The following is a 14,020-nucleotide window of genomic DNA, read 5'->3' on the forward strand; positions in this document are numbered from 1 at the left end:
TCCAAACATTCAGATCTGATAGGAAAGAACTTACTGACTCCCAACGACCTGAAAGTACTAGTATAAAAAGCTATGATTTGTTCAGATCTGAAACCTACATCTATGGACAGCACAAAACGTCCACTAGACTGTGCGACACAGTGGTTGCAAGGATCAGGTTGGGTTACCGTTACCTGTGGCAGGTGGCTGCAGGTGACGGGTCTCCCAATCCTGAGCACTCCAGTTGCAAACTCTGTGAGCAGGAACTACGGCATGATCTCCCGCACTACATCACTGAATGCCCAGTTATTAGACCTTTCAGACCAGTTGGCATGAGGTACCTGGAGCTTTGCAATTACTTTATTCACTCTCGTATTCTTGAAGATATCCTCACAGTATACCCAAAATTTGCCAGTGCAGGCTATTAAACACATGGCCCTGTATGACTAACCATCCTGCGAGATGGGGACTTGTATTACCACTGCTACCTTATTCAATCTTGTGTTGTTGATATCCTCAAAATGCATCCGGAGTCTGCCAGTGCAGACCGCCTATCACATGTCTCTGTATGACTAACCATCCTGTGTGATGGGGATTTTATAGCATCACCTAGTTAGCTTTTTTTGACACACTGTACTCCACTTCATATAGTCTAGGGTAGCTGCACTAATGCAGATGTACCTCATAACTTAATAAAAAAAAAAAAAAAAGATACAGGTACAAACACTTCCTGGATCTCGATACACAAAAACGTGTATTTTCATTCAAACTTCTATATGTAATTTCGGCGTAATATAGTGACTTACAAGGTTGGTCAAACACAGGCAAGCAAGTATGGCGGCCTGGATTACTTTATTAATACTAACGAGCAGTAGTAGTCAATGAATATAATAATAAAAGCACCAGCATTCATAGGACCAAAAACAACGAAATAGTAAACAAGTAAACGAGCATTTTCGATCCAAAATAAAAATAGATTGGAGAAGGGGCGGATAAAAATAGTGGAGACTAACATGGAGGAGGAGAAGGAGGAGGAGGAGGAGCAAGAGCTGTTGTAATGGCCAATTACACGGCTAGACCTTAACAAGCGCCAGGTGCTTCATGTGTGTGTGTGGGGGGGGGGGGCAGCATCAGGGGACCCTAAGGTCGGGGGGCATGTGGGTCAAGTGATGTGGGCCCTTAGATGAGGGGAGGGGGGGCGGAGGGCCCCCCCCTAGGGTCAACCCATCTTTCACACCCCAATACGTTGCATTCTTAACGGAGTTTACCAAACTGTTAAAAATGAAACTTGTTAAAATTATAGTACGGTAATATTTGTTTATAGTTAGAGGGGGGGGGGGAGGTCTCTAGTTAGTAGGCTTAGATCAGTAACATCACACGGTAGCATCCAGTAGGCCTACATCAGTATCACACGGCAGCAGTCAGTAGGCCTAGATCAGTAGCGATCACACGGCAGCATTCAGTAGGCCTAGATCAATAGCGATCACACGGCAGCATCCAGTAGGCCTAGATCACCAACATCACATGGCAGCAGCCAGTAGGCCTAGATCACCAACATCACACGGCAGCAGCCAGTAGGCCTAGATCACCAACATCACACGGCAGCAGCCAGTAGGCCTAGATCACCAACATCACACGGCAGCATCCAGTAGGCCTAGATCACCAACATCACACGGCAGCATCCAGTAGGCCTAGATCACCAACATCACACGGCAGCAGCCAGTAGGCCTAGATCACCAACATCACACGGCAGCAGCCAGTAGGCCTAGGTCAGTAAGATCCCTCCTTCACCACCCTTCACAATACTTCCACTACAAGGACAAACAATATAGTTAAGAGCAAAGTTATGAGCAAGGGAGCACGGTTATCACACACCGTCCCGCGACTCTCAAAATGTGCTCTCTCTATAAGAGGAGAGAGTAGAGGCGGCGGCTCTCTTCCTCCCCTCTACAAGAGAGGGGTAGAGAGACACCTCTCTACAAGAGAGGGGTAGAGAGACCCCTCTCTACCTCTCCTCTATAAGACAGGAGTAGAGAGACCCCTCTCTACCTCTCCTCTATAAAACAGAGGGTAGAGAGACCTCTCTCTACCTCCCCTCTACAAGAGGGGTAGAGAGAGAGGGTCCAGGTAACAGAGGCAAGAGAAGGTTAAAACAGAGGTAAGAAAGGGTAACGGAAGGTAAACTGAAGGGTAAAAATGAACATCAGAGGGAAATGAGAGGAGGAAGACATGTAAACAGAGGGGTATCAAAAGGTAAAGCGAGGGGGGGGGGTATTAGAAGGTAAACACTGGGTTAGGGAAAGGTAAACAGAGGGATAACAGCAGGTAAACAGAAGGGTGAAGGGGTGAACAGTGGGGGTAAGAGAGGAGCAAACAGAGGGTAAGAGAAGGTAAACAGAATAAGAGAAGGAAAAGAGAATGGAAAAAAATAAACAGAGGGATAACAAGGCCAAAACGGGTATCTGAGGTACGACACAAGGGTAAAAAAAAAATGGGAGAGAGATAGATAACAAAGATTAAGAGAAGGGCAAGAGAGAGAGAGAGAGAGAGAGAGAGAGAGAGAGAGAGAGAGAGAGAGAGAGAGAGAGAGAGAGAGAGAGAGAGAGAGAGAGAGAGAGAGGGGGGGAGAGAGAGAGAGAGAGAGAGAGAGGGGGGGGGAGAGGGAGAGGGAGAGGGAGAGAGAGAGAGAGAGAGAGAGAGGGAGAGGGAGAGGGAGAGAGAGAGAGAGAGAGAGAGAGAGAGAGAGAGAGAGAGAGAGAGAGAGAGAGAGAGAGAGAGAGAGAGAGAGGGGGGGGAGAGAGAGAGAGAGAGAGAGAGAGGGGGGGGGAGAGGGAGAGGGAGAGGGAGAGGGAGAGAGAGAGAGAGAGAGAGAGAGAGAGAGGGAGAGGGAGAGAGAGAGAGAGAGAGAGAGAGAGAGAGAGAGAGAGAGAGAGAGAGAGAAAAGAGTAGGAAAGTGAGAGGTGATATACCAGAGAGTAAGAGGTAAAACCAAGACAGTACCTTAGCCAACATGTGAAGGGCAGTACACGCAGGAAGCCGTGTAGAGCCAGGGTGGAGAGAGTAACCAGGGACGACTGTGAACAGTGAGTACAGTGAACCAGTAACTGTGGACTGCCAGAGACAAGAGGGGGGGGGGGAGGGGCCATGTGCCCGGCCACGTAATCTCTCACTACTGAGAAAATTAACATGCATTATGTTGAATGAGCTTCTGGATGAATGGTGTGTGTGGGGGGGGGAGGCCAGGGAGGCGTGTGGGAGGGGCGTGGGTGGACAGGGTGGCGTGTGGGAAGGGTGGAGGTGGCCAGGGAGGCGTGTGGGAGGGGCGGGGGTGGCCAGGGAGGCGTGTGGGAGGGGTGGTGGTGGCCAGGGAGGCGTGTGGGAGGGGTGGTGGTGGCCAGGGAGGCGTGTGGGAGGGGCGTGGGTGGACAGGGAGGCGTGTGGGAGGGGTGGTGGTGGCCAGGGAGGCGTGTGGGAGGGGCGGGGGTGGCCAGGGAGGCGTGTGGGAGGGGTGGAGGTGGCCAGGGGGCGTGTGGGAGGGGTGGAGGTGGCCAGGGGGCGTGTGGGAGGGGTGGGGGTGGCCAGGAAGGCGTGTGGGAGGGGCGGGGGTGGCCAGGAAGGCATGTGGGAGGGGCGGGGGTGGCCAGGAAGGCGTGTGGGAGGGGTGGTGGTGGCCAGGAAGGCGTGTAGGAGGGGTGGGGGTGGCCAGGGAGGCGTGTGGGAGGGGCGGGGGTGGCCAGGAAGGCGTGTGGGAGGGGCGGGGGTGGCCAGGAAGGCGTGTGGGAGGGGTGGTGGTGGCCAGGAAGGCGTGTAGGAGGGGTGGGGGTGGCCAGGGAGGCGTGTGGGAGGGGTGGGGGTGGCCAGGAAGGCGTGTGGGAGGGGCGGGGGTGGCCAGGGAGGCGTGTGGGAGGGGTGGGGGTGGCCAGGAAGGCGTGTGGGAGGGGCGGGGGTGGCCAGGAAGGCGTGTGGGAGGGGTGGAGGTGGCCAGGGAGGCGTGTGGGAGGGGTGGAGGTGGCCAGGGGGCGTGTGGGAGGGGTGGAGGTGGCCAGGGGGCGTGTGGGAGGGGTGGGGGTGGCCAGGAAGGCGTGTGGGAGGGGCGGGGGTGGCCAGGAAGGCGTGTGGGAGGGGCGGGGGTGGCCAGGAAGGCGTGTGGGAGGGGTGGTGGTGGCCAGGAAGGCGTGTAGGAGGGGTGGGGGTGGCCAGGGAGGCGTGTGGGAGGGGTGGGGGTGGCCAGGAAGGCGTGTGGGAGGGGCGGGGGTGGCCAGGGAGGCGTGTGGGAGGGGTGGGGGTGGCCAGGAAGGCGTGTGGGAGGGGCGGGGGTGGCCAGGAAGGCGTGTGGGAGGGGTGGAGGTGGCCAGGGAGGCGTGTCGGAGGGGTGGTGGTGGCCAGGGGGGCGTGTGGGAGGGGTGGGGGTGGCCAGGGAGGCGTGTGGGAGGGGTGGGGGTGGCCAGGGAGGCGTGTGGGAGGGGCGGGGGTGGCCAGGGAGGCGTGTGGGAGGGGTGGAGGTGGCCAGGGGGGCGTGTGGGAGGGGTGGAGGTGACCAGGGGGCGTGTGGGAGGGGTGGAGGTGGCCAGGGAGGCGTGTGGGAGGGGTGGAGGTGGCCAGGGGGCGTGTGGGAGGGGTGGGGGTGGCCAGGGGGGGGCGTGTGTGTGTGTGTGGGAGGGGTGGAGGTGGCCAGGGAGGCGTGTGGGAGGGGTGGAGGTGGCCAGGGGGCGTGTGGGAGGGGTGGTGATGGCCAGGGGGGGCGTGTGTGTGTGTGTGGGAGGGGTGGAGGTGGCCAGGGAGGCGTGTGGGAGGGGTGGAGGTGGCCAGGGGGCGTGTGGGAGGGGTGGTGGTGGCCAGGGAGGCGTGTGGGAGGGGTGGAGGTGGCCAGGGGGCGTGTGGAAGGGGTGGCGGTGGCCAGAGGGGGCGTGTGGGAGGGGCGGGGGTGGCCAGGAAGGCGTGTGGGAGGGGCGGGGGTGGCCAGGAAGGCGTGTGGGAGGGGCGGGGGTGGCCAGGAAGGCGTGTGGGAGGGGCGGGGGTGGCCAGGAAGGCGTGTGGGAGGGGTGGGGGTGGCCAGGGAGGCGTGTGGGAGGGGTGGGGGTAGCCAGGGAGGCGTGTGGGAGGGCGGGGGTGGCCAGGGAGGCGTGTGGGAGGGGTGGAGGTGGCCAGGGGGGCGTGTGGGAGGGGTGGAGGTGGCCAGGGGGCGTGTGGGAGGGGTGGAGGTGGCCAGGGAGGTGTGTGGGAGGGGTGGAGGTGGCCAGGGGGCGTGTGGGAGGGGTGGGGGTGGCCAGGGGGGGCGTGTGTGTGTGTGTGGGAGGGGTGGAGGTGGCCAGGGAGGCGTGTGGGAGGGGTGGAGGTGGCCAGGGGGCGTGTGGGAGGGGTGGAGGTGGCCAGGGAGGCGTGTGGGAGGGGTGGGGGTGGCCAGGGAGGCGTGTGGGAGGGATGGTGGTGGCCAGGAGGGGTGTGTGTGTGTGTGGGAGGCCAGCTGGGTCTCGGGGGAGGGTAAGACCCCATAAGCTCAGGATATATATCAGGCTCAGCATGGAGAGAGAACACACAGGAAAAGTTGTGGAGATGCGTAGTGAAGCTGTCTTGTCAAAAGTTGCTGGCCACACACACGTCAGGGGAACATGTAGGGCAGGCAACTATAATACGTCTGAGTTGGGGGGGGGGGCGGAGAGAAAGAAAGAGCGAAAGAAAGAAAAAGAAAGAGAGAGAGAGAACTAGCTCTCGTCCAAGATGTGCTGGGGAGGAAGGGGGTTGTGAAGGAAGTATTGAAAGTTATTCTTGAGCTTAGCAATAGTATGATATACTACAAGAGGTCTGAATGGCCTGTCTTGTCGTAGTTGACCTGTCTGTAAGTGCCTCAATGTACCATCTTCCACGCAGGAGAGGCCACCAGGGCCGTGGCCTCCCTCCCCAGGGTGTGTCAGGGCTCTGGTGTGCGCGCGCGCGCGCCTCCTAGTTAAAGGCTAACCCAACCAAGTTATGTACGAGTCTTCTGAATTGACTGTCATGAGGACACATGTCCTCGCTTTCTCTTATTTCTCGGTGGATGTTGTTGTGTTGTGCTGGGTGACTGTGGGTCCCTGTTCGTTACCGGTAGCATTTGTCGCCTTCATGAATGTGGGTGTGTGTTGTGGGGGGCCGCAGTGTGGTCCAAAGCCTGAGATGGTGCTCAAGCTGGATGGTCCGGAAATTGCCCAGAAACTAGAGCATTATAAGTCAATTCTGAGCAATGTAATTGAGGATGTGTGTGGTGTTAGGGGTGGTGAAGGGAGCTGTCTGCAGCTGGGATGGGGTCCGAGCCAAGGGTGTTGCTTCCTGTAACTCTACGCCGGAATAAGTCAGTTTCGCTTAACATTAACTCGGGGGTTTTCTCTGTTATTTCCTGAAATATATGACTTGAAGGTGTCCCTGTAAGCTTAGATTTCCGGTTCTTATTACATTAAAAGTCTTTTCTTTCCTAGAAATGTATTTGTAATACACGACAATTGAAGAGTGTTAGGTAGTGGACATTGAAACTCCCTGTTATTACTCTTGTCATGTTTCTGCTTAGTAGTTCGTGTATTGTTGACCAGACCACACACTAGAAGGTGAAGGGACGATGACGTTTCGGTCCGTCCTGGACCATTCTCAAGTCGATTGTCTTGAGAATGGTCCAGGACGGACCGAAACGTCGTCGTCCCCTCACCTTCTAGTGTGTGGTCTGGTCAACATACTTTAGCCACGTTATTGTGACTCATCGCCTGCATAGTCCGTGTAATAACTTTTACCTACTGATGATTTCCAGAGTTGTCCTACTCCGGCAACCTTGCCTGATGATGGCCTGGGAAGTGAGACGTTTGTCTTCACTGCCAGATGAAGGATGATTGCCTACATAACCATCACAACCAGGCTGGTCTGGTAACTCCAGCACAAACTTACCCACTTCTTTGGAAAGTTTTCACAGTTGTTACGACTGAAGATGTGTAAATTTGTCTTGGTGGGAGGCTGGCCATCGAGGTGCTGGTGGGTGTTTAAGATTCAGCCACTGGGAACCAAAGTTCCCAAGTAGCACGGGGTATGGTGAGCCCGTAGTGGACTAGCTAGCCAGGATGTTGTCCACCTGGGCCAGTATGCCACTGAAGAGGCAGCCCTGCTTTATAATAATGGCAATATCGCTATGTGGCCTCAAGATTTTTCCCGGAGAAGAGCTTACCTTCAGATAAATGTGTTGGTCCGGCCGGCCGGCAGTCTCATTAAACACCATAATGGTTTCTCCTTATCGGGGACAAGAAGCCTACGATGGTCATCTAGGTCCTACAAGTAAAAAAAAAATAAAGGATGCGACCCATAACAGTCTATTAACTCCTAGGTACATGTTTGAGTTTTTTTTTACTAGGTTCTTAGCATTGACATGTTATTAACCTATAGTACAAGCACCAAAAGTGGCGATGAGTGAACGTACTCATGATTCAGGAGTCATGACTGTAGACAAAGTGAGAGAGGCTGGTATACATTCCTCCTAACCTAACCTAACCTACTGTACCACCTGCTACCTTCAATAAATGTTGCATCTCATGTAATATGGTAGACTCTTCTCTACCAACTGACTGGCAACAACGAACGAGGATATGAATGCCGGTCGGGCTACATTCGGTGCTTGCTCACCATGTCATACATTTACCCAACAAAAGTACCAGGCAGTACTCAGGTCTCTCTAACGTGATAGGAGTTCCTAGGGGGGTTGCAATGAAAAGCAACTCTACTTAAAAGAGGGACAATGCAGCCGACCCTAACCCGCCTATGAAAGACCCCTACCACCCATTGTTCCCCCTGCAACGTTGAGTGAGACTAGCGTCGAGCGTCTGGCCTCCAACCCTTGACGGATAGACATTATATATATTTGAGTGTGTATAAAAATGCCAGCAAAATGTCTATTATATAACGTGGTTTTAGGGTCATATCACTTCCCGAGGTTAGTGTTTATGGCGCATAATCTGCCAGAATTGTGTGTGTATAGATTTGCCATCTTTATTCTATTTTTCTACTTTATAGTATATATAAATACCGAGGGCCGCTGGAGTGAAAGTCCAGTCCTATATAAGAGTCTGATAACGATAAGGTTATAAGTAATGGAAAGTGAGAGACCTACATGCATCCATTACCCGCAATAGACTCGTCCAGAAATACCACTTAACACTTCACATTAAGTCTCTCACTCGCAGCAAGCATCAAAGACCAGATCTCTCTCTCTCTCTCTCTCTCTCTCTCTCTCTTCGTCGCTTTTATTTTACGAAGGCCAGGGTTCCTTGGGAATGATGCTGATATTGTTTAATAAAACTGCAAGCTAAGAGCTGTTATACAACAGCTCCTCTGAAACCTTATCCTAGTAACTGATCTATTTGTCAAATTATACGTAGCCCCAACCACCAATCATGAAAACTGCAACATTAACACCACAACTGCACCACCAGCCCTCCAAGAGTACCACCAGCCCTCCAACAGTACCACCAGCCCTCCAAGAGTACCACCAGCCTTCCAACAGTACCACCAGCCCTCCAAGAGTACTACCAGCCCCCATAACCGCACCACCAGCCCCCACAACCGCACCACCAGCCCCCACAAGAGTACCACCAGCCCCCACAAGAGTACCACCAGCCCTCCAACAGTACCACCAGCCCCCACAACCGCACCACCAGCCCCCATAACCGCACCACCAGCCCCCATAACCGCACCACCAGCCCCCACAACCGCACCACCAGCCCCCACAAGAGTACCACCAGCCCCCACAAGAGTACCACCAGCCCCCACAAGAGTACCACCAGCCCCCACAAGAGTACCACCAGCCCCCACAAGAGTACCACCAGCCCCCACAAGAGCACCACCAGCCCCCACAAGAGTACCACCAGCCCCCACAAGAGTACCACCAGCCCCCACAAGAGTACCACCAGCCCCCACAAACATTACCCCACTAGTAGTGCAGGACTGGCCATTAACCTGACCTGACTAAATAGAAGTAACAAGAGGTATCCTGCCCCTCAACCCCTATATGCTTATATCTTCCATCACCTTCGCCCTCTCCTGCACCCTTACCTCGCCTCCCCACGCTTATATATATATATATATATATATATATATATATATATATATATATATATATGCGAACAAGCCTGAATGGTCCCCAGGACATATGCAACTGTTAATTCAGTCAGATATATATATATATATATATATATATATATATATATATATATATATATATATATATATATATATATATATATATATATATATATATATATTCATTCTCTTGAAAGCATTGGTCGAGGGCATTTGGAAAATAATTGATGGTCCAGCTCACAAAGTTTGCAGTTTCCTCGCGTATCAAAAGTGAAAAAAAAAATCCCATTTATTTTCAGTGAAGTTATAAGAGCTTTTTCCCGTAGTTGTGGAGCTTCTCATTTTCAACGCTTAAAATAGGAAAGAAAAATCTGACGCGAATATTAGCTGGACATTTTAATTACCCTCACTCACTTGAGTGAGAGGAGTGTGCGTGCATGCGTGGGAAGTGTGCGTGCATGCGTGGGTGCATGCGTGTGTGTGGTGTGTGAATTCAGCCATTTGTCCCTACATGGTTGAGCCTGGCGGTCCTTGGGGTTCTGAAGGCAGGCAAACGTTCTCCCATTACTCATCTCTAATGTGTGTGAGAGAGAGAGTTAAGTGTTATTTCTTACAGGCTCGGTAATGTTTTTCTACTCTCCTAAATAAACCCTGGTTTAAAGTGCCAAAAACCAGCCACTCGGAGCGACTCCCTTCAAGCAGTTTCTCCCAGTAGCCAGCCACCAAACGTAGCGTAACCTTAACAAATCTTACCTAACCTTAACTAAAGTCTATTCTTAAATATCCTAAGGATAGCAAGGAGTGTGTTTAGTAGTAGGTGTTCTTAACAGCAAGGAGTGGAGTGTTTTAATGTACGTGTTCTTAAGAATATCGAGTGATTTGTTATGGCAGGTGCTCCTTAAAATAGTCTTTTCCCATTTGAAATCAAGAGCCATTACATAATCTTAGAATTCACTAAAAATTAGATATTATTAAAACATCTCCAAACGGTACCCGATCAGCGGGCTGTGATTACCATATCAGATCGTGTTTAACAGCATCAGAGAGCCTGGTTAACCAGACCGTTAACCAGAAGGTCTGGCCAGAGCAGCTGTAATTGCTCGTTATCTCCGGCTTGACTTGTGAGAGCTTGGTCCAACAGGCTGTTGTTGCTTGGAGCGGCCAACAGACCCACAAATTCACTAGAGCCCGGAAATCCAGGTACAGTTTTCTTGCAGGAAACATTTGCCTAAGAAAAATGTTAACTAAGATAAAGTAGAATGAGAGCTGAGCAGCAAGCTTTAAGGAGGGACTATCAGCTTGGGCGCGAGCTTAGGGCTGAGGTACTCTTTGGGGATGAGGCGGGGGGAGGGGGGGGAAGGCATGTCTACTAGGGGGGGGAGGAGGTAAGCACCAGCTGGGAGTCAGGGTGCCGTTTAGTGAGTGGTGGTGGTGCCATCTGGAGGCTTAGGGGAGGAGGTTGCCATCCTGACACAACATGCTTATTTTTATCCCACTCCACACACTCGTCTCACACTGGAAAGTGAACAACGACAGCAAGGAGCCACTCTTCCTCCCCATCTCTATCTCTATCTGATCCCATATTATATATACAGTATTATATATATAATGCATTACACTTATTAAACAATTGCACAACGTTTCGAACCTACATGGTTCTTTCTCAAGTGATAAGAAATTACAGATCTCGTTAGATTTATACCAGTACGGGGTCAGGTGAAAGAAACAAGTAGAATAAAGGAAAAGGCAGGAGGGTAAATAGGGGACGAAGCACATACAATGATTAATCAGGTATAATAGGCCTATTATGTTGAGCAGTGTGTTGGCATCGTTATGTTCCGGTCTTGTTCTTACCCTCATGGTGGGTAGAGTAAATAGTTCCGCAATTTGGGTATTCATAGTAGGTTGTTCTATTTTTAAGTGGATTCCTTCAAAATAAATAAATAAATAAATAAATAAATATATATATATATATATATATATATATATATATATATATATATATATATATATATATATATATATATATATATATATATATATATATATACACACACACACACCAGGTCTTTTCCGTGATTCTCAAACACTTCACCTCATAATTTCCTAATTCAGTTCACTAATATTTCACAATATTACGCTGCTCCATACAGATAACGTCTGGGTCGCTTAACTTTAGCTCTAAATAACTTTAAATTAAATTTGTAGGCGAAGTTTTGAAGTTTTTGTGTGTTAATATAAAAGCGTGAGGCAGCTACTGGGCCAGGAGGGCGTAACTTGCCCTCCCCCATACTCATACAACTATGTATCTAAACTGACTCCAGGTCCCAAACTTTACCCCATACTATGAAGGTCTGTTATGAACAAATCCACAAGGGCCGTGGCGAGGATTCGAACCTACGTCCGAGAGCAGCGTCTGGGATGTTCTCGGATGTAGGTTCGAATCCTCGTCACGGCCCTTGTGGATTTGTTCATTTGAGGCATCACGGTATTGTGATTTCTGCGTGTAAGGTCTATTATCGCCATGCCGGGAGTTAATATCTCGAGTGTTTTTTAAAGTGTTCTTTCAAGTGTTCTTTCAAGTGTTCTTTCAAGTGTTCTTTCAAGTGTTCTTTCTGTCATACGGACTTCTGTCAGCGAGCTTGGTACACCTCAGGCTTCAGCCATTATATCATAGCCCTAAAGAGGAATCTATCCAGGGTTGCAAGTACAAAAATTCATATATAGGAAAGAGGGTCATTTTTATGTGCATTTAAGGCAATGTTTACCTATCACAGACTACGGAGGAGTGAGAGCTGGTTCTTCATATTCTACCTACTGGCCTTGTTGCACCTGTTGCCTTACAATATAACTATTCTGACGTTCAAATTGGTTGTCGAATCTGGCTTTAAAAGTTGTGGATGGAGGTGGCTTCCACCTGTTTCCTCTTGTCCTACATTCCTACAATTTGAAGAGACTATCGTTGTCCATCTTGTCTATTCCCCTCCTCTGTATCTAGTACGTTGTGGTCATATCCCTTCTGTTTCTCATAGCTCAACCCTGTTGGCTCTGGTCCCAATCTTGTTGCAAACCTTTGTACTTTTCCAATTATGATTTAAAATTATGGTAGGGTTTCCATGCTGGTGCTGCATATTCCAGAATAGTGGTAGTGGGGGAGTGGTGGCACACTAGTGGTAGTGGGACAGGTGGAGGCAGAGGAGTGATGGTAGTGGTTATAGATATGACGGTGTCAGGTTTATTTTTAATGTGGATTAACGTATACAATTTCTGGGAACCCGATATACTGTACCTTTTTTTTTAATTGAAAAAAGTGTGACGAGCTCGCGTTTGTGCGCTCGCTCTCTCTCTCTCTCTCTCTCTCGGGTTGGGAAGAGAGAGAGAGAGTCAAAGTTTGTCTGTCTGTCTGTTAGCTAGTTTAGCAATATCAAGACCGTATATTGTGTACCTGTGATGTTGGGAAATGCTTAATACTCTATAGCTACAGGTGTGCAGCTCTACTGTCTCTGTAGCTTGATACTAGCTCCTCTACACTCTCGTGTAGCTTGATACTAGCTCCTCTACACACTCGTGTAGCTTAATACGGCCTGATTGTGACGTTAATTTCTTTCCTAAGAGCGGAGGATTGACTCTTAATCACTCTTTAAAACACTATAAACGTGTTATTTTAGTGCGACTGGGTTTGTTATCCCATTCTTTGTCACCTCCCTTGTGCTGTGGGGCTATGTTTAAGCTCCGCCGGAATCTCTCTAGCATCTAAGATTTTCGCCAAGATATGCCAAGTGCTTGTGCTACTGATACTCTGCATTTCTGTATAAATGTGGAGTTCCACAGGTTAGGCCAATAGGAGCATGTTGTACATTGTTCATAGTGCTTGTGTTAATATCCGGTATATTGTTAGAGATGTGGATGTCGTTAGTGAAGACGCTTAAAGGTTCAACTGTCCTGTTGTGTGTTGGGGTACTTAGCATAGCTAGATTTCATAGCATAGATTTCAATAACTAGCTAGTAAAAGGTTAGTATAGATTTCAATAACTAGCTAGTGAAAGGTTAGTATAGATTTCAATAACTAGCTAGTAAAAGGTTAGTATAGATTTCAATAACTAGCTAGTAAAAGGTTAGTATAGATTTCAATAACTAGCTAGTGAAAGGTTAGTATAGATTTCAATAACTAGCTAGTGAAAGGTTAGTATAGATTTCAATAACTAGCTAGTGAAAGGTTAGTATAGATTTCAATAACTAGCTAGTGAAAGGTTAGTATAGATTTCAATAACTAGCTAGTGAAAGGTTAGTATAGATTTCAATAACTAGCTAGTGAAAGGTTAGCGAGTGTGCATGAACCGTCTAATTAGGTTTAAAACAGCTGGAGGGGTTTTTATTATAATTTTACCCGTGAAAAAATTGTTTGGTAATGTTTTCCTATCGCGTATATGGTTTTTGTTCCATTTACATTTATTCAGACGATTATGATCGCTTCAGCTTCTGATTTGTCTTTAGTCTCCCATTTTAGATTTAATTTTCTTTGACGGGATATTGTTACCTGCCGGACCACCTCAGCTACTATTGTCATTGTGTAGTGTGTCTGTGTTCTCACAGTTCACGCTCTTATCTTCCGCAACCCAAATTGTTTCAGGCCGAATTGGTACGTTCTGGCGCTCAGTTTTATTCCTTGAACGGGAGATTTGGTACTTGGGACGATTTCCCATTCAACATTTGCTAGTTTACCGCGTGCGTGCGTGCGTGCGTGAGAGAGAGAGAGAGAGAGAGAGAGAGAGAGAGAGAGAGAGAGAGAGAGAGAGAGAGAGAGAGAGAGAGAGAGAGAGAGAGAGAGAGAGAGAGAGAGAGAGAGAGAGAGAGAGAGAGAGAAAAAAAAATGTAGATCAGTATATATATATGATACAGAAAAAATAGGTCGGAAGTCAGTACATTTGACAACTGACGGTTAGAAAGGCGGGGTCCT

General features: G+C 49.6%; 1 protein-coding gene across 4 annotated transcripts in view; it reads right to left on the reverse strand.

Moving 5' to 3' along the window:
- The window catches only part of tei (teiresias), a 121,662-nt gene that overhangs the window by 61,446 nt on the left and 46,196 nt on the right, over positions 1–14,020 (reverse strand). Inside the window, exon 2 of one of the 4 annotated variants that reach the window (XM_069307630.1) lies at positions 7,160–7,260. The exons of the other annotated variants lie outside the window; for them this stretch is intronic. The gene's annotated coding sequence lies outside the window, so the exon portion shown is untranslated. The remainder of the gene's footprint in view (positions 1–7,159; positions 7,261–14,020) is intronic. 4 annotated transcript variants of the gene reach the window in all.

Source organism: Procambarus clarkii, chromosome 60 (assembly GCF_040958095.1).
Source record: "Procambarus clarkii isolate CNS0578487 chromosome 60, FALCON_Pclarkii_2.0, whole genome shotgun sequence".
NCBI classification, from domain to species: Eukaryota; Metazoa; Arthropoda; class Malacostraca; order Decapoda; family Cambaridae; genus Procambarus; species Procambarus clarkii.